Source organism: Malaya genurostris, chromosome 2, assembly GCF_030247185.1.
Source record: "Malaya genurostris strain Urasoe2022 chromosome 2, Malgen_1.1, whole genome shotgun sequence".
NCBI classification, from domain to species: domain Eukaryota; kingdom Metazoa; phylum Arthropoda; class Insecta; order Diptera; family Culicidae; genus Malaya; species Malaya genurostris.
This window is the reverse complement of record NC_080571.1, coordinates 284,950,846-284,971,947: the sequence shown is the minus strand read 5'-3', so window position 1 is coordinate 284,971,947 and position 21,102 is coordinate 284,950,846. Positions and strand designations below refer to the sequence as shown.

Sequence of the window (21,102 nt, the reverse complement as noted above, 5' to 3'; positions counted from 1 at the left end):
CGGTCTAATGAACGTTTTGTAGATGGTCAATTTCATGCGGTGGCGAACTTTTCTCGATCGAAGGATTTTTCTGAGTTCAAAGTACGCACGATTCCCTGCCAAAATACGTCTCTGTATTTCTCTGCTGGTGTCATTATCGGCGGTCACCAGTGAGCCCAAATACACGAACTCGTCACCTACCTCGATATCGTCACCGTCTATCAATATTCGTGGTGGGAGGCGTTGTGTTTCTTCTCTAGAGCCTCTTCCTCTCATGTATTCTGTTTTCGACGCATTTATGGTCAGTCCGATATGCCTAGCTTCAGCTTTCAGTCCGATGTAGGTTTCCGTCATCTTCTCAAGGTTATGATGTGCACATGAGACAAGTGTGGGCAGTGCACATTGATGATGCTGTAATTGAAGAAACGACCCTTGATCTTCAATACTCACATTCTATCACTGATTGGCTGCCACCCAATCACGCGCTGGCGCATCTTGTCCAACACTACAAATCCCGTTCCTAGAACGTTGGTTGTGCCACAGCTCTGGTAGAAGGTAGCCGCTCGATGCCCACTTTTCCACATCTTCTGTTCCGTCCAACAAAGTTCCTGCAGTGCTACGACATCGAAGCCGCGGATTTGAAGCTCATCATGGAGCATTCGGTCGTATCCTGGGAAGCCAAGCGATTTGCAGTTCCATGTGCCAAGCTTCCAATCGTAGTCTTTTGTTCGATGCGTAGGTCTTTGCCGATTATGCCGAGTCGTATTTATATCCTGATTATTCGTAACAAGTGTTTTCCGGGCGGCTTGTTAGGCCTGCATCAACCTCCTGTCTCGCCGGAGGGCCATCGTGTCAGCACTGTTTAGAGTCCCACACTGACACAAGGACGGTAATCAGCCGCTCCTAACATGGAGAACAGACGCTGTTTCGAGCCGCCCAAACATGGGTAACAGACGCCATTCCTCCCATTTCAGAAGGGAAAAAACGAAATGTTTATTCATGCATTCATGTTCATTAGGGTGCCAGTATTCCAAAATCACCTCAAATTTCATTAAGCGGTTGTGATCAAAAGTTTAAGCACTTCAAAAAAAGTCCTATGTAAAATTTGAGCTAAATAGGACACGAGTAAGGGGTGCCTTCTGCGGTCAAAGTTTAAGAATTTTCAACCTTGAGAAATGACAACAGAAAAAATCGATTTCGGAAATTCAAAAAAAAATTTATTCCCAGAGTCGAGATGAAAAAAATTTTTTTTTTTTGATATAACACTAAATCTTGACGTTTCATATAATTCTTAAACATTTGGCATCAAAGAAAATCTCTAAATTTTAAGTCTCAGGAATGAATTTTTACGATTTTTCAAAATCGAAATTTTTAACTTTGTCCATCATTCAAATCAAGATTTGTAACAATCGGTTCAAGCATCGCATAGAAATCGAAGTGAATTCTATTTTTGGAATTCTTCTTCCCAACTTTCGGTGCTTCCGGGACAGGAAAAAGGGGGACCAGTAGTTCCGAATTAAGTTTTTATGTCCACAAACTAACAAGCTTAGAGTTTATCAGACATTTTTATGAGATTTGCACCTATATTTTTACTATCGCTCGTGAAAAATACTAGTGAAATTAGTAATTTTCCACTTAGTTCCGGAACCGAAAGTCAGATCCGGATAAAATGTTCTGCAAATTTTTAGGAAATTATAAGACATTTCATTTGAATATTAGTTTGTGAAAATCGGTTGAGCCGTTTCAGAGAAAATCGAGTGCATAGTTTTTCTAATTTTCACATATTACCATGTAACTCCGGAACCGGAAGTCGAATCCAAATGAAATTCAATAGCAGGCTATGGGACTAAAAGACCTTTTATTTGAATCTTAGTTTGTGAATATCGGTTCAGTCACCTCTGAGAAAAGTGAGTGTATATTTTTGTTCCACACACACACACACACACACACACACACACACACACAGGTTTCGGGAGAACTTCCATCGTCGGGGATCAGTCGAGTAGTCTGGCGCGACGTAGCGGCATCGGGTCGTCGAGGCGCCAAAGGTGGATCGATATGGATAAAGAGAGAAACGCAGGAGCTCATTTTCTCCCAAACGAAGAAGTGCATGAGCACAGCCTCCCCCGAAGTATTGAGCTTAGCTTAGCTCCGGGGGGATCGAGGCAAGATGTCCATGGTGTTTTAATGGGTAAGGTTCAGCCAGTCCCACTCGCTGGTTCACAATAGCGGTAGCTTGACAACTACCGAGCGCGTGAGCTGGGAAAGTACATAAAGTATTTCACCTTGTAAAACAAACACACATACACACACACACGGACACCACCGGGCCTCGGTTAAAAAGTCGGGTTTCACAGTGGTTTCATTGCCTTTCTATATGGGAAAGGTAACAAAATAAAATAATACAAAATTTAAAAAAAAGTTGATTTGTCTGCATTGGAATAGTTCGGATTTTATGAAATGATGCCTGTGAAGGATTTTTTAATGCACGATGATAGAAATGTTGAGCTTGCCCAAGTTTTTTTTTGTAACACCCTGTGGTAAAAAAGTAGTGTTTAATTTACAAGGACAGAGAGAAGGTTTTTGCTAGTAGAGTTGAAAAATACCCATTTTCTGGATTTTACTGAATTATTTATTTGGTCGGCTGTGATGCAGTTACTTATTTGTTCAGTTCTGTGACAACTAAAATTAAAAGAAAAGCCAAGTTAGGACATGATGACGGAGAATAATGTCCGGAACGTCATGAAGAACAATCGCCCAGGAAAGCCTATTCCCAATTTGAAACAGCTATCTCGTGTTTATATGTTTAAATATGTTTACTAAATTCCAAAAATACCTTGTTCAAGGTAGTCCTTGATGGAAACTCGCTGAAAAAATGAACTGACCGATTTTCTACCTACCATCGTTGCATGGAAAAACATTGGCATTCCTACATAATTCATCATTCCGGCGGTTGCTTTCGGTTTCGATCCTATTTGCAAAACAACACGACCGAGCTGACGAACGACGAGATCGTTTGTGTCCTGGTTTTTCGCCGTCTGTCACTAGTGCCCAGAGCAGAGCAACACGCACCACCACTGTTTCGAGTATTTTATTTTCTATTTCAGTCAGCAATCTAACCCAAAATCCAAATTCAGCGCCGCCGCCGTCGTCGTCGTCGTGTTCAATCATTGTTTTTGGCTTGAGTCACACCACCCATGCCCGATCCGAGCGCTGTGTGCAATCTCGGGCGGACAGTCATTCAAAGGAATGCAAAGGCAATTGGTTCTTTGATCAATGATCTTTGAAGTTAACGAACATATTTTTCCGACATTCTCAAAGATCACAGTATTCAGTTTTGCATGAGATCGTGTTTTTTTGATATTCAGTCGATTTGGCGTTCAAACCAAACATTGTTCCGTTATTGTTTTTCTAAATTTCTTTTGTTTACTCTGTTTAACTCGGTTTAGCTCTGTATAGCTCCGTTTAACTCTGTTTATCTCTGTTTAACTCTGTTTAACTCCGTTTAATTCTGTTTAACTCTGCTTAACTCTATTTCACTCTGTTTAACTCTGCTACTCTGTTTACTTCGGCTTAACTCTGTTTAACTCTGGTAAACTCTTGTTAACTCTGTATAATTCTGTTTAACTCTGTTTAACTCGGTTTAACTCTGTTTAACTCTGTTTAACTCTGTTTAACTCTTTTTAACTCCGTTCAACTATGTTTAACTATGTTCAACTCTGTTTAACTTTGTTTAACTCTGCTTAGCTCTGATTAACTCTGTTTAGCTCTGGTAAACTCTGGTTAACTCTGTTTAACTCTGTTTAACTCTGTTTAACTCTGTTTATCTCTGTTTATCTCTGTTTATCTCTGTTTATCTCTGTTTAACTCTGTTCAACTCTGTTTAACTCTATTTAAATCTGGTTAACTCTGTTTAACTCTGTTTAACTCTTTTTAACTCCGTTCAACTATGTTTAACTATGTTCAACTCTGTTTAACTTTGTTTAACTCTGCTTAACTCTGTTTAACTCTGTTTAACTGTGCTTAACTTTGTTTATCTCTGTTTATCTCTGTTTAACTCTGTTCAACTCTGTTTAACTCTATTTAAATCTGTTTAACTCTGTTTAACTCAGTTTAACTCTGTTTAACTCTTTTTAACTCCGTTCAACTATGTTTAACTATGTTTAACTCTGTTTAACTTGTTTTACTTTGCTTAACTCTGTTTAACTCTGTTAAACTGTGCTTAACTCTGTTTATCTCTTTTTAACTCTGTTCAACTCTGTTTAACTCTATTTAAATCTGTTTAACTCTGTTTAACTCTGTTTAACTATGTTCAACTCTGTTTAACTCTGTTTAACTCTATTTAACTCTGTTTAACTCTGTTTAACTCTGTTTAACTCTGTTTAACTCTGTTTAACTCTGTTTAACTCTTTTTAACTCCGTTCAACTCTGTTTAACTATGTTAAACTCTGTTTAACTCTGTTTAAACCTGTTCAACTCTGTTTAACTTTGTTTACTCTCTTTACTCTCTTTACTCTCTTTACTCTCTGTACTCTCTTTACTCTCTTTACTCTCTACACTCTCTTTACTCTCTTCACTCTCCTTACTCTCTTCACTCTCTTTACTCTCTTCACTCTCTTTACTCTCTATACTCTCTTTACTCTCTTTACTTCCTTTACTCTGTTTACTCCATTTACTCTGTTGACTCTGTTTACCCTATTTACTCTGTTTGCTCTGTTTACTACGTGTACTGTGTTTATCCTGTTTTTGATCGGTTTCACACAGCACAATTTTCTCTAAATTTGCATAACTATACCGCATAAGTAAGCCACATGTTTGATACCAAGTTCAAAATCAACCACAAAATTTTCATTCATTTTATTCTTCAACTGACTGACATTTACCGCATTATTCACAATCAGTTGAAAAGTTCCTGACAATGCAATCGGTTTATTCGATATAAGATAATATGCAAATGTTCTTAGCAGGGGAAACGTTAAGTGTGAATCATGAAAGTAATATTATTTTCACATAACATATGCATCTGATGTCAACTTCAACCTCACCTTGAGGAAACTAACTCAGAACATTGTTCAATTATCAAATTTATGTTAATAATATAACATTTATTGACGCGATATGAGCTTTACACACTTCGAACAAACCGTGAACTCGACATACCAGGAAAAAATCAACTTTTGACAGATCGTTCTATTTTACACCTTTGCAAGAATGAACGAAGTAGGCATGCTGAATTTATTTCCACCCACAATCCAAACGAGGAAATCAATGAAGTAAAGTAATCACTGGCAGCGCCTGCTGCTCATCAGATTGGTATCGTTTTGCAGTATTTTTCTACACACATTAGAGTAGATTATTACTTAAATTGCAAATCAAGATTGCTTATTTCTGGGAAAGTATATAAACGGCCATAAAAAGTATGCTGTCTCTCTCGTTTTTGTTATGTTTCTCCAGCAAAGTTCACAGTGTCCCAATGTTATGTAGACATTTGTTATGTTATGATGCGATATGTTAATCATCATCGTGAATTGACCAACCATCAAATAATGTACGCGTATTCCCGGTGTGAAAAATTCAATTTTGAAAATGGTGAACAGTGAGTCCTTCAAGTGTAAGTAGTTTGAACATTCGTGCGAAATTTTTTTTTGGTTTCAATTTTTTACTACAAAGCAAAATGAATTATGATTTTGATTTAAATTAATCTGTCAAATATGCCCGTTTTGTAACGCTTACAAACCCACACCCACGATGCTAACGGTAGCTGGTGGTTTTTACAGCAATTGAGCTACTGTGCCACCTCCGGTAGAACCCTCAACGAGTGAACATGATGAAAATTTGAGTATTTCGCGAGAAAAGATTTTCACCCGTACTTTTGCGACTCCATGTTGTCACGCATCGAGATTTTCACTTGTAGTCCAGTGAAAAGAAACGAAAATTCACTGGCAATATAGCCCAACTTGCTGTGCCATCAATCGGTGTCATTTTAAGTGCGGTGACACCACCCAGAAGTAAAGAATAAGAAAAACTTCTATGCAGATTTTCTGAAATAAATGTTAATGTTTTTATGGTTAGAATCCTTATGATTTAGATTAAAATTTAGAAAATCTCCAACCAATATTTAAAATAAAAGTTTTCTGGTATCTGAATGTAATATGAGTACTACACTACATTTTATATATGAATCAAATAATTTTTACTGGATTGTGCATTAAACAGCTTTAAAATGGCAGTCCATTAAGGGGGGTAGGGTTTAAACGATGAAAAATATCTTCATTTTAGCGATTTTTTTCCTGAACTATCGTTCAACAAAATAAATTCAAATGTTTTGCATGATAAAAAGCATCATTCGAACAACATTTTGTAATTTTTTCTTGCAAAAATATTGAGAAATAAGTCGGTGAAGAGATATTTTTGAGGACGCTTCTTAAAAATCATGATATGCGGTTGCCACTGTATCTCAGCGCAGACTAATCAGAAGTGAACAAAGGAACGCAGCATAGTTAAAGAAGAAGTTTTTCTAGACCCCAACGTTTCTGTTTGATTTTTGTTTTTTATTTTTTTAATTTTTGGTGGTTGTTTAAAGTGAAAACTACGATTTTTCATGAAAAAATTCGTCATTTTGTAGCTGTGAAACCTCCCCAAAGTAACAAACAACGAAAAGGAAAACGTTGGGGTCTGGTTTTTTATGTGTAGAAAATGTGTGCAAAAATTGAAAAAAATGGTGCAGTAGTTTTTGAATGACGATGAACACGGACTTTCAAAACCTGCTTTCGAGAAAAATGCGTTTAAAGTTTTTTGTCTATAAAATTAATGGTAACAATTAATTACTCCAGTGAGCCCATAGAATCTAAAATTTTCAAAAAATCATATTTTTTCGTTTATAATTTATTATAATGAAACATTTCAAGAATGTTTTGTCAAGTTTTGAATTCAATCGAAGTAGAAATCTTGGGCCTGTGCGACGAGCTCTTGCTTCTTCGCAGAATGAGATAGCCATAGATAAAGGTCCATAACTTCCAGAGTTTCGTTCCAATAGGCTTGAAAATTTCGCAGAATATTCTTGAAATGTTTTAGTATAAGACAATATAAAGAAAATAATAAATGATTTTTCAAAAGTGTTAGACCCTACCCGCCCCTCAAAACCTACGTGAAAAGAAGGGTCTGACCGCAAAATCTTAGAGCTAAGGCAGTGTTTTATTAAATATGTTATGGAAAAAGTAGAGTGGAAAATATTCACATAACTTTTCACGTAACTATGATTGATCGATTTTTTTTAAATGAAGAAAGGAAATGTTTTTTCTGGAAAAAGATGCCAGCGGACAGATCTGGTCCTAGGCGCAAATGTCAAAACCCCTTGAATCAAATTGTTTATTTTTCGGAAGAACTGTTTTCCAATAAAAAATTCTCGTCAACGTGTAAACATATTTATGTGAAGTACAAATGGTCGGGTAATCGATCAGAAAAAAATTACCCGTACCCGAGTAAGCAGTAAATTTTTTTTACCCGTACCCGACCCGTACCCGATTGAAAACAAAAATTTTTACCCGTACCCGACCGAAAACCCGTCGGGTACGGGTACGGGTCGAGTTTCGGTTAAAATACCCGAGACCCGACCATCTCTACTTCACATCATACTTCATAGTATACTTCACAGCCATCCAATAGAAAACCGCCCCTATAACAAGTTGTCGTTCCAAATAACCAGACAACCATTCCTCACGAAGTAAATACTCATCCCAAGTAACCATTTGAGACCACAAGCGAGTGTGGCTGGTAGCATAATCTAATGGGTTACTGTTCCAAAGCCCTGTAACCTTAAGATGGTATGCACAAGATAATGCTTCTTGTTTTAGGAACACATGTAGTGGTTTAATGCACAGTAGCGCCTCTAGAGCAGCAGTAGAAGTTGTCGGGAATGCTTCTGTCATCGCTATTAGAATCATTAGGATCTTTCTGTAATATATAGGAGATAATGAATAATATGAGAAAGGAATCATAACACCACTGAGTGGATCGAAATAGAATTTTTCCTTACTGGGTCGGCTGTTCAAAACTCGTCACAAGATGGCATAGTTACCGAATAAGCTTAAGTGCGTAGCAAGTGTCATGAACAAGGGGGGGTCATGAAAAAATTCATATAACTTGACGAGAATTATTACGTTTTGAAGACCATAGAAGCATTTTGCATATTTTTTGTTTAGAACTGCAGACCAACGTGATTCAAAATATCTTCTATATATATATATATATATATATATATATATATATATATATATATATATATATATATATATATATATATATATATATATATATATATATATATATATATATATATATATTATATATATATATATAAATATATATATATATATATATATATATAGATATATATATATATATATATATATATATATATATATATATATATATATATATATATATATATATATATATATATATATATGTGTGTGAAAATGGATGTAAGTTTGTATGTTTGTAACGCCATAACTTTGGAACTACTGAACGGATTGCCACCAAACTTGGCACAGGTACTTCTTGCATTTCAGAGATGGTTTAAGGAGTATTTTGATAGGGGAGGGAGCGTATCAAGTGTCATAAACAATGGGGGGTCATGAAAAAATTCATATAACTTGACGAGAATCGATACGTTTTGAAGACCATAGAAGCATTTTGCATACCTCAGATATGACTATACGCCACCAAACTTCTTGCTCTTCTAAAATGGTCATATGGGTATTTCAATGGTAGAGAGGTTTGTAACGGCATAACTCCGGAACTACTACATGAATTGTTATAAAACGGCACAGGTATTCCTTGCTCTTTATAAATAGTCATAAAAGTATTTTCATAGGGAAGGAAGCGTAGCAAATATCAATAACAGGGGGAGTCATGAAAAAAAAAATTTGACTAGAATCGATAATTTTTAAAGATCATGCAAACATTTTCCATACCTTAGATATGATATATATGGGAGTGGATGTAGCAAGTGCCTGTGAAAGGGGATGAAACGGCATAACTCCGAAACTACTGGACGGATTGCTATCACATTTGGCATTGATGCCTATTCCGAGATAGTTTTAAGGGTATTTTCATGGGGGAGTGAGCGTAGCCAGCGTTCTTAACAGGGGGCATGAAAAAAATTATTTAATTTGACGAGAATCGGTACTTTTTGAAAACCATGAATATTTTTTGCGCAACTTAAATATTACACTCTCTTATTGAGGTACGTACTACATCCACCCCACACGAATACCCTTTAATGTATTCGTGTGGGGTGGATGTAGTACGTGCCTCTAAAAAGAGAGTGTAATGTTTGTAACGGCACAACTCCGAAACTACTGAACTATTGCTATCAAAGGCTATAGCAGGATAAGCATGTGAAATCTGCCCCCAAAGGGAATTCATATTGTTATACCACATTCGAAAGGTCATAAACTGTATACAATTTTCTCAAAGTTTCAACCCTTTAACTGCCATATTGACGGAGCTAGGGTGGTTCTATTGATTTTTATTTTATTTGATTTTTGAAGAAACTGCTTCTCCGAAAAATTTGAAAAAAATCTGGCATGTTTAAGGCATTATGGGGATGCTTCACAATTTTTTTCAAAATTTTTGAAAATGTATTTCTTTCATTAAAAAATACTAGAAAATTTTGAAACATATTTTTTCCCTCTTCCAATTTTTGCACCACCCTGGATTTTTTAGTGATAAATAAAGAATTTTTGGACATGTTAAAGTGGTATGTTTCCATATTTTTTAAAAATGTGGACGACCAAAAAATTTGATTTTTTTCTAAAAAATTAATAACAGTCGACCATGCGTCCCCATCAAATTCTGAGAGAAGGAAACGCATGGTGCTTTTTTTAGTAGTTTATGCAACTCAAGCGCAGGGCTTAGAAATCAAAGTAACGAAAAGGAGGAAATGAGTTTCAACCTTTGCATAATACATACACGATCATACTTCGGGTACAACCTAGAAAGCTACAAAGCAAGAACTTACTGTTATGTGATTCATATATGAATGGTAGTAATATATGAACGTCGCGAGTATCACACATATGCAGTTCGGTTACAGCAGTCAAGAGCGGGTGTCATTTTTTATGTGTTGCTGATGGATGTAATGAAAGAATAGTGAAAGAAAGAATGAAGATTTCATTACAGCGTCAAAAGTTATCATGAAGATATGTTATCGAGGGATGTCTATAGTTTTCTGGATAAATGTGTGATAAAGATAAAGTTGGAATTTTGTGTTTGAAAACGTCAATCGAATATCTTCATGATGGTTTTCATGGTTTGTAGACTGATAGCGCTATATATTTTTATATTTATTCTAAAATTTGAAACAACAACAGATATAAAAAAATAGTGATGCGTTATTTTTCGTTTTTGAGTTATAACCTTTGCATAATTTCAAATCAAGCATTTATCGACCATGTCTATTAAAAACTTGATTCGCTGAATCGATCTCTTTAATTTTTGGGCATATTGTGTTGAAAGCTCCATATTTTCCAGAAAATATCTGAGAATACATAATTAACTCAGTAAGTGATTTTCACTCTCAGAGGAACGCTTCCAGGTTTTTACAGGTTTAATAATTTTGTTCAAATTGCGAACGGGAAGTTCTAATAAGATAATATTATCAATCCGAGAACGAGAGCAACAAGTATCGGAATATCGTAGCTCTGGAATAGAAGCTTTTGAAAAGGATGTTCTGCCAAGTAATTTTGGATTTAAAGCTTTATCACGAGATGACCCAATTGAGACACACAGATCACAAAAAAGCTATTCGGGCCGGTAATAGGTCTCATTTTTAAAAGCTTACAAGTACTATATCGAGTACACTACAAATTCGACTGGATATTTGGGAATCCAGCGCCGTTGCTGTGAATGCGTTATTGGCAATAGAACTGTTGGTTGCTGTTCACACGAGGCCGCCATTATTCACTACCTTTCCTTATGCTCGGTTTTTATCCAGAATTGTAAGACCGGCGAAAATATTGTCAGAAATGCTTAAATCAGAACAGCTACCAAGTGACGATGATAATTCTATAGAATAAACGAAAAGAATCAGAGTGAAAATGTGTGCATTGAAACAGCAATGTATTTTTATAACATTTTTATCCCATTTCCTATTTAAATGAAAAATACAGTCAATAATTTACAGAAATTTTTTCGTGACCTTTCTTACATGAAACTTCTTAATCATTTCATAAAGACAATTGAAGTTTCAATTTAATAATTGACCCTTTTGAGTCTTAGTTCTGACTCCTACTGCGTCCATTAGTTCATCCAAAAGCAAGAAAAAATATGTTTCAAAATTTTCTAGTATTTTTTAATGAAAGAAATACATATTCAAAAATTTTGAAAAAAATTGTAAAGCATCCCCATAATACCTTAAACATACCTGATTTTTTTAAAATTTTTCGGAGGAGCAGTTTCTTCAAAAATCAAATAAAATAAAAATCAATAGAACCACCCTAGCTCCGTCAATATGGCAGTTAAAGGGTTGAAACTTTGAGAAAATTGTTTCCAGCCTATGACCTTTCGAATGTGGTATAACAATATGAATTCCCTTTGGGGGCAGATTTCACATGCTTATCCTGCTATAGCCTTTGGCACAGATACTTTTTGCTCTCCAGAGATGATCATTAGAAAATTTTCAAAAGGAAGAATGTGTAGCAAATATCCTTAACATGGATGGAGGGATATTTGAAAATGGATTTTCATCTCCCATTTTTTGTGAAACAAGAAAGTGACAAGAATTTCAAGGTCGTAGAAGATAGTATTACTGTTGTTAATTTGATTGCAACGCAGTTTTCTTTGAATAATTTCAAAAGATCTGGTTCCATTTTACCGAGGAATTCAATGAATTAAGGAAAAACAATCTTTATCTGTCTATGAACGCGAGTGTATTTAAGTCTCAGCATAACTACGAAACAACTAAACAAATCGCCACCAAGTTTGGCAATCGAAAATTTTTGAAAAGCACAGATACTACTCAGGGTAATCATGGAGGAGATCTGTTGTACGTTCACTAACAAAAGGGAAGTTAAATCAAAATAGATTATAAGGTTATTTTCAGGGTGAGGGATTGTACCAAGTGCCCCGAACATGGAAAGTGTAAGGGAAAATTGGTACTTCTTTACGAGTACAGCATATTTCCAGCAACTAAATATTCACAAGAGGGAGGGGGAATAGGTATTCTCAACATTGATCTGAATTGACGAAATCTTACAATCATGGTGCATTTCCAAACATAAAACAAATGATTATTGAGAGATCTGAGATGGGACACTGATCATTCGCCATCTGAACATGAACGGAGTATTGTTCAATCAAATTGCCTGTTTCATAACAATCAGATTATTTCAATGGGCAGTACAATTTCTAGAATTTCTTTCGGGATTGCTGTCACGAAACATTTCCGAGCAACGCCGGGTTATTCAGCTAGGCACTGATAAAAACCATGTATCTATCGTCGTTTTAGCTTGAGGAAACTCAAACTGACCCAGGGTAGTTTCATCAAATAAACACTTTCCACGAAATTGTATTGTGGGTGTGAGCAAACCCGATATCAGAATCAGATTCGAAACTGACTTGATTTTTTGTTCAATGACGTTAAAACTAGGTTCGAAACTGGTTTCAAACAAACGGTTTGACAGCAGTTAGGGTGGAAACTGGGTTAGGTTTGGCATCAAGCGAAAAAAAACTACCCTAGACCAATTTCAGTTTTCTCAAGCGAAAAAGGCATCATTCTACTGATTGTGTTTCAGCTATTTCGTTCCCCGCAAATTTCAAAGTTCAATTGTGATTTTCAAAACTTGCTCATGCAACAATGACGGAAACTTTGCAGCACTGAAGCTTTTCAACGATGCTCGAAAACAATTCAAAATTACGAATTGTTGAAATCTCTCTTGTTATATTTAGAAAAGACACTATAGATACTGTGCGACGGCGTACGGCGCGAACGGTGGTTGGTAATCATCGCTCAAGTATGCGGTCATCATCAACACTTTTTCGAAATTTTCTTCTTTTCTGCCAATAGCCGGCGACCGGTACGGATGGCAGTGCTTTTCTTTTCTATTTCGCCGAGTGAGTGAGTGGGTGGTCATCGGTCGGTCGAGCTGGCAGCACTTACACTATGCCAGCGTTGCTGCTCTACAGAGTCGTCGAGTACCTTCTGTTATTTCTGGCCGCATTGCTGATCGGTATCCTCGCACATGCATTCCACAAGAAGCAAACAAATTCAAACAATAACCGGTGGTGGCGTTCCGACGTTTTTTTGGGACGAATTGACGATAAAAATAGAGCCCCCTCTTTTGAGGTTACCGGTTACGTGTGTCATATGCTGTAGGTGTTTACTAGCTATGTTGGCCGTTTGTTGGTCACTCCTGGTTACGGGTGATGGCTGATTTGATCACTTTTTTTTTGGGTATTGGATTTTGGGTGAGAGGGCAGACGGAATCGAGAACCACTAGAGAAATTCTATGATTTCCAGTTTTTGTTTTCGAAAGCAATTAACAGTGAGTTTTGGCGTATTTTTCCAAAAAGGCGTGATTCACAATCGACGGACACAAGGATCACCGTGCGTCAGCTCGCGCTAGTGGAACGAAAGCAACTAGCATGGACCGCCAGCAAACATCAGAGCGTGGGCTAGGCCTGCCACTGCTAGTCAGATTTTGCTGGGACATTTTCCCAACCTGCTAATGCTTTTTGGGTGCTTTGGAATCAAGTCAGTGGTTCGTTGTGTGAAAACTAGAAAACTATGGGTATGTAGTGGGCACGATCAGTGTGTGTATGTGTGTGTGTGTGGGTAGGCCCCGAGAGCTGATCGCTCAGAGGTGACTAGACTCCGAGCCACTACCGAACGCACGAATGACGTATACGGTGGTTTTCGTCGTCCTGCGCCGCGGGCGGTGAAAATGTGCGAAAATCTATGCGAGCGTAAGTCCCCGCACATGTCGACCGATTTGTGTGCGTACTCGGGTCCTATGTATAGCCTGTCGGTGTGTGGGTGCGGTACATAGCGAACTGCACTGGTGTGCAACCAAATCGGGAGCCTAGTCCCGGGCATTCAACAGGCGATCAAATTGCGCCGTATAAAAAGCAAGTTCCACACATTTTTCGGTTAGAACGGCTTTCGAACGCGTAAGTGATAACATCAAACCCATTCATCCCATTAGAGTCATATCGGAAGATCAAAGGGAGAGAGAGAGAGGAAAAAATCCTGCACCTGCTCATTTGCGGTTGAGGATCAGTGTGTGACCCCTATTTTTTTCGTGGGACCTATTGATAAGGGATTACATCATCGATTGTGTGCAAAAAAGGGAAATTTATTGTTTTTCGTTTGTGGTGCACCTGGATATGTTGGACTATTGTGGATTACCTGGGATAGTGATGGTTTTTCATTGGTGGAAAACGAATATTTGAAGGACAATCAGAAAGTGTCTGTTTGGAGTTGAAAGTGGAATCGAATGGACTTTTCATTTGGTGATGAGTGATTCGTACGTGCCGAATAGTGAAAAGCAAACATTAGAAAATCAGTGATAGTAGGCGCTTTTTGAACTACATTCGACTACATTGAAATGGGACATTACATGAACATTCCTTGCATGTTACATAATTGTTGCAAAATGTTGATCAAATCTGATAGTGAAATGTGAATAAGTTTGCTTTTTGTTTTACTGTCCTCACTGTCCAAAACAGTAGCACCAATGAATTGAAATCCATATATAGTGCGATCCAGAATCGCACTCGGGCGCAGGGCACGCACACATCCGTCTAGCATTCGGAAAATTTTCTTGGAAAATAATTTGCAAATCACTTGAAAAAGCCAAACGAGTGTTTTGTTGCTGCACGTTACGTGCACGGTCATGCGTAGTCGCGGACACGTGTGCGGTGTGCTCTGCGCACGCGTACCCGCGTACAACCAACAATTCGGGTAACGGCCCGAATGTCCGTAACGGGCCAGACACGGTGGAAGAAATCTACCGACCGCGATCGAGCCCGGTTACGTAAATAGATATCACACACTGGCTGCCCCATTTGGGCTGACCTCCTTCAGAAATAGAAAACTCCGAAACGCATCGTCGTGCCTAGCGCGAACCGCGACCCTTCCCCCGCAGGGTTAGCTTGATCCGGCACATCTCTATGTACGTGCGTGCATGTATGTGTGTGTGTGTGCGTTCGAGTGTCCGTGTCCTCAACCCCTTTTCGGCTGGGAGCGGGAGCGATTAGTACATAGGCGATGACTCATAGGCTCACAGTGTGATCCTTCGTTCGGTAACACTTCGTGCTCTCGACTATTCCGCGGCCACTTGATCGAACCGATTCACAACAGGGCCTGTTCAATTCGACCACGATTGTTGACGGTTGTAGATCGCGTTTAGTGATAGGCATCCTTCGTCTCGTTCAAGGCTTGCTGAGTTCAGTTCGTTTTTTTTTTTGTTCTCTCTAATTAAGTGGCTGATTAGTTTTAGTTAATTTTTTTTACGGTGCTAGTAGTTATCAAGGAAGTGAGTGACTTTCCTGAGAGCAGTATTCACGAGTGAGCCTGAGTGAATCATAAAATAAAACTTTTTCACTAGTGACGAGGTAAATCGGAAACTGAAAGTGATTGACTAGTTTTCTTTTTTTTTGTGGTTTCGAGTATGAATGGGAATGGAATTTTTCCAAGAATGTCAAAACATTCGGAACAGTATTTTTCCCGGTCATCTATTTTTCAAAATTGGAATCAGAATTTTTTTTTAAATTCGTCGTGGCCGAGAAAATTCGACTAGCTGTTTGTCACCTTTCCTGTCGGGATAGGTTACAGTGGACGAGCAAAGCTGTGCTGCGGGACAAATAACTCAACCAATCGATGTGGCTTTCCGTAAGCCAACAGTGAATGCCATCGTCATTTCTGCCTAGCTCTGCTTAGTAGCAGACAAGTGATCGAAATCTGTTGAAAGTTTAAAAATACCTTCATAGCGCGCGCGAAAATTCGCCTGACCCCCCCCCCCCCCCCCCCCCCCCCCACAATGAGTCTACTGCTCTTCCAATCAGGGTTAGGCAAAAGTGGTGAGGAAAAACGGCCAGCAAGTGTTTTGCGCGCCCGAGAAAATTCGGTCTTGTGCAATCTCTCTCTCTCTCGTTCTCTCGTTCGAAATGGGCGGCCTAAATATAGAAGCCAGTGTGTGTGTGTGTGTCCGCACCGCTTCTGGCTACGTGCTAGGAATGATCGCACCAATTGCATAAGCTTAGTTCGGGTGCTGCTGCCGTGTTCTGCGTAGGATTGAAATTTTTCCTCCCGATGAAGAAATATTTTCAAAATGACCGATCGCAGCAAGCGGTCCGGGAGAAATTTTACCCAGTTCGATTGAAAGCTTGACGAATTTGCGTGGGTTTTCTGGTCAGTGCGGGGAAATAGTTTAGAATGTTTTATTTAAAAACTGTTTTTAGGTTAGGAAGAAATCAAAAGACTTTCAGCTCTCTCTCTCTCTCTCTCTCTCTATCCCTCTTTTTACCGATAAGATAAGAATCATTAGTTTTAGCACGAGGTGTGAAAATTGGTTTTGTCTGTTTCGCTGTGATAGAATTATTTTATTTGTCAATTTTGTACCTGCAATAGTAAAATACTTGGTTTAGAGAAATAAAAAAATCAGTGAACTGTTGCCTACTACGATTTAACAATCAAATCAACCCCGTAGACGATGAACCTTTTTTCTACCGCTTCACAATAGTAGGCTTCAAAATTGAGTTTAGTTCTGCATCAAGCGATAGCAACATTGACTTTTACTGAATTGTTACAGCGATACCACGCATTGAATTTCACATTTTTAACAATTCAGTCGTAGAAATCGTGTAAAAAGTTACCATGATTACCGAGACAAACTCAGTGCTGCTGACGAATTAATTAAATTTACAGTTTTTATTTAAAATAATTCAGAAAATGACTGAATTTTACAAGAATTATTTAAATTTATATTTGCATTTTATACAAACCACTTTTAAAGGAAAACCACTACTACACTGCAAAATAAAATTTTCAAGTGAAGTAATTCCACAAATGACACCATTTATAAAACCATAAATGGTTTAGTGACTTGAAATTGACAAGAATGTCGTAAATCTACACAGAAAAAAATATTCAAATTTACACGACATGTAAATCAAAAGTAATAATTGTCAATTGTCAAAATTGAGTAAAATGGAGTTAATTTTAAACAAAATTCAATGTCGAGATGCTTCGTTATATGTTATTCATGTTATGCGATTATCTTCGAGTTAATTATGGATTATAAGTATAAGTTGAGCACAATGATGATTAAAGTGATTATGGTTATGGTGCTTTTCCGCAGGCGCCCTTCTTCGTTCTATACAAATATGGTAGCACAGGCTTTAGTTAGCGATGCTCCTCAAGCACTTTGGTTCCACCCTGCAGATAAAATGTTTAATTTGTTCATAATAAATGCAATATTTGGAATCAGAAAGCTAACTACAACTTGGGAATGTTTCCGACGAAGGTTGGAATTCATATAAAAATAACATATATTTTCAATTAAATAGTAAAATGCATTCGAAGTTCAGTTATTTTCTTTTTAGTTTTCTGAAATTTCAAACATTAAACTAAATTAAATTCAAAATTTATTTCATATTGAATTGAGCTTTAGAAATTACTGAACAAATCGGTTGTTTTAGAATCTTCCCGTGCTGACCAAACAGTATAATATTTACCGAATCCTCATCATGAATTACTGATCAGTATGGTTAAAAATGACAGCTCGAACAAACTTCAGTTTTACTGAACGTTCGTCAATAAATAAATTACTGAACTGATTGCGGGACGTTCAGCTGTGTAAAAGTCGGTAAAAATATTGCTGAGTTCGGTAAAGGAAATTAAGTGTGTATCTCTATCTGTGTACACCCTGCAATTCGTTCGGTAATATTTGCATCTTTTGACGAGTTTTGAACAGCCGAACTACCAAACATTCTAATTATACTAATATACCAATAACAGAGTACCTCGAGGTAATTCTTTTTCTTCACTTCTGGCATGCGCCACCTCACTGTAGATGACAACGATTGATGGCACAGCAACTTAGGCTATATTGCCAGTTAATTTTTGTTTATAATCCTATGGACTTTCTTTTCACTGGACTACGCCAAAGTACGGATGTAAATCCTTTCCTTCTCGCGAAATACTAAAATTTTCACCGCACTAACACGATACAAAGTATTCACTCGTTGAGGGTTTTTATCGGAAGTCCTACCTTGAGGTACCGCTGTTAGGAAAAGATATTTTCAACAAAAAAAAATCAGCTACCGAGGTTTGATTCGCTGAGATCGAAAAAACTAATTTAATTGTGTTCCCTATTCAGCCTTTCACGCAGGAACGTAAAAATACATACCTCAACATTGAAACACCTATCAAAATGCATGAATACTGTGTCAAATCAACTGTAAAAATGCGTCATCTTTAACGCTCGAATACACAGATAAAAATATTTTGTGATTTTACATTTATTTCCATGCACATATTTGGAGCAGGCAATTGAATGGAAATTTACATTACAAAACGAAGCGGTTCGTAAATATACAATCTTGTTTAATGAAAAACTAAATGAATTTTAATGCAATTTTACATCAATCATGGTTTTAAATCAGATTTTCGTTTCAACTGATGTCTATTTCATAGTACTATCGGTTCGAATGTTGTGTAAGTTTTATCTTTTCTTTCTGTTTATGTCGGTCTTAGAAGATGTAAATTTACATGGTTTTCGAAAGTGGGTAATTAGAAAATGTGCTAAAATCGGCTGTTATCAGTTTCGAAGTGATAGAATTATCGTGTTTGTCAACTACGATCCACAAAACGATGTGTTTAGAGTGAACTGGACCAGCAATGTTGGTTCGCTGCGATATACGTACACACTTCGAAAAAACCCTGTGATTTTACATCTTATAAGATGCACATAAATGGAGCGTTACAGTTCACGTGGATGTACATGGAAGAACATTTAATATTGTGTCTAAAATTTCATGACGTGAAATTCATTGAAATAAAAAAAATAATGCTAATAGCGACCGCCGCGACTTGAACCGAGAATCGATGAATCGCAAAGTACTTCTGCCAATCGAGTGAGCCACTGAAGCACACATCTGCTTGGTTGGTAAAAGGTGCATATTCATAAAATCGCACCTGGTGGCAGAATGCAACTTACAGTCGCAATCAGTAAAATTAAAGCTAATCTAACATTACGTTATTACAAATGAAATTATCGGTCATTTGTCAAATTAGGTCTTTATGAATTACATGGCATGAGGGATTAGGTCACCTGGAAAATTCAATTTTTTTTTTTGGTGTGTACACACTCTTTGAACATAACTCATGATTTGGGTTACGACTACACGAGTTCACAAATTGAAGCAATTACCGCCAAAATTTGAGTATGGGTTTGAGTAAAACCTACTCAAGCTATGAGTTCTCTCGCATTTAATCATACATTGGAGTAGGCGTTGAGTTTTCGAACATTTGAGTAGGAATAATGCTTCAACCGCGTTGTGCTATTCAGTGCGTTTCCATTCTTGGAACATTCTTATCGAATTTTAAAAATGCATGAATAAATCGATTTCCGATGCAAAATGGCATACTAGATCCTATTTTAAAAACGATCAACCATCAATCATTGATGATTTTAGTAGAAATTTTGTAGTTTCAATTATGTTAAGTGAGAAATTTTTAATGAGAAATCCAACATAAAAGTATCAAAATCGTTTAATTTTGCCTCTGAACACGAAAGATTTTGAATTACTTGCATGTGATTAACATTTGAAAAAAAATACTCTAACTAGGGATTTCATATATATAAATATAAGCGAAAAAGTGATTCTTGATTTTAGTGCAAAGAACTTAAATTTTGAGTTAAGCGCATTCAAATTTGAGATTTTATTTAGTTTTTATTTTATTTTCTATTTTGAGTAAAAATTTCTCAAATTTCGACAACGTCGTCCGTTACTCAAAAATGAGTAAATCGGTGGAAACTTTAATTTTGACTACACGCATTTTTATGAAATTGAGTGACGTGTCACTCATTTCGGGTTATACTCAATGAGGGCGTATTTTTAAAAGATTTATAGTATTTGATAATAGTCCAGTACTCAAGTTATTTTGCGAATTATTCTACTTCCAATCAACGAATTGTGATAAAACTCGATACAATATGATTGGCTCGATTCCCAGAAGAAATATCACAAAGCAATTAGTTAGGCAGATCTGCAGTACTGTCGGCTATTATAGAGCAGCAAAAAAATAAATGGGAGTGCCGTTACCTAAATGAATTATTTTTATAAATTCTATTCTATTAAAAACGTTTATTTACAGCGGTACCATACAGCACCTCTGCCAACGATTGTTTCTGCTAACATATTCATAAATTGTTGACAGTTCAATTGAAAACCTGCATTCAAAAGATGCAATACTTGCAGTACAACGTTTTCAACACAGTAAACTTTTGAAATAGGTTTAAAACGGTAATAATGCTCATGTGGTTGCCACATTCTGGATAATTATTTTTGGAACTTTCCAATTTATTTCGTAGCAAATTGGAAGTTGAATACTCCGATCTGATCACTGGTGAATGTCACAGTATGAGACTCAGCATTTCAAAAAATAATGAAAACTATTCGAATTCTCTATTGTTATACCTTCCTTAATGAAACCTGATTGAAAAGATCGATATAAAATTACCCAATTCTTTTTTTTCTGTGAAATACCGGAATGATGGACACTAAAACAAATTGACAAATTGGAAAATGTACGCATCCAGTTGATTGTTCAATGAAAAGTGCTGTTGATCCAATAAATAATAAACAGTCCAACAAAAAAGTGCTCAAACCGTTCGATTTCGGTCACACGATAAAATATTTATTGCGGTTCAATGCGGGATCTTTCTAGCAATGCCTCATTTCCTACATTGACTGAACGATGAATTTTGACGTGAATACGTCTGACTTTACTAAGAGGTTCCATTTCAAAATTTACCCTAGTCAAGAATTGGTAGAACTATACCGTAAATAGCTCTTGTTGTACTTAACAGCAGCCCTTTTTTTCCCATACCACCA

The 21,102-nt window shown here is 36.9% G+C and overlaps 1 protein-coding gene across 29 annotated transcripts in view; it reads left to right on the top strand.

The window, feature by feature from the left end:
• Window positions 1–15,352: 15,352 nt before the first annotated feature.
• Window positions 15,353–21,102, top strand: part of LOC131430407 (myosin heavy chain, muscle) — a 32,781-nt gene continuing 27,031 nt past the window's right edge. For 12 of the 29 annotated variants that reach the window (XM_058595362.1, XM_058595358.1, XM_058595363.1 and 9 more), the window contains exon 1: window positions 15,355–15,597. The gene's annotated coding sequence lies outside the window, so the exon portion shown is untranslated. Of the gene's footprint in view, window positions 15,598–21,102 lie in introns of all 29 variants that reach the window. The other 17 variants (XM_058595366.1, XM_058595374.1, XM_058595372.1 and 14 more) reach the window with 3 other exon arrangements.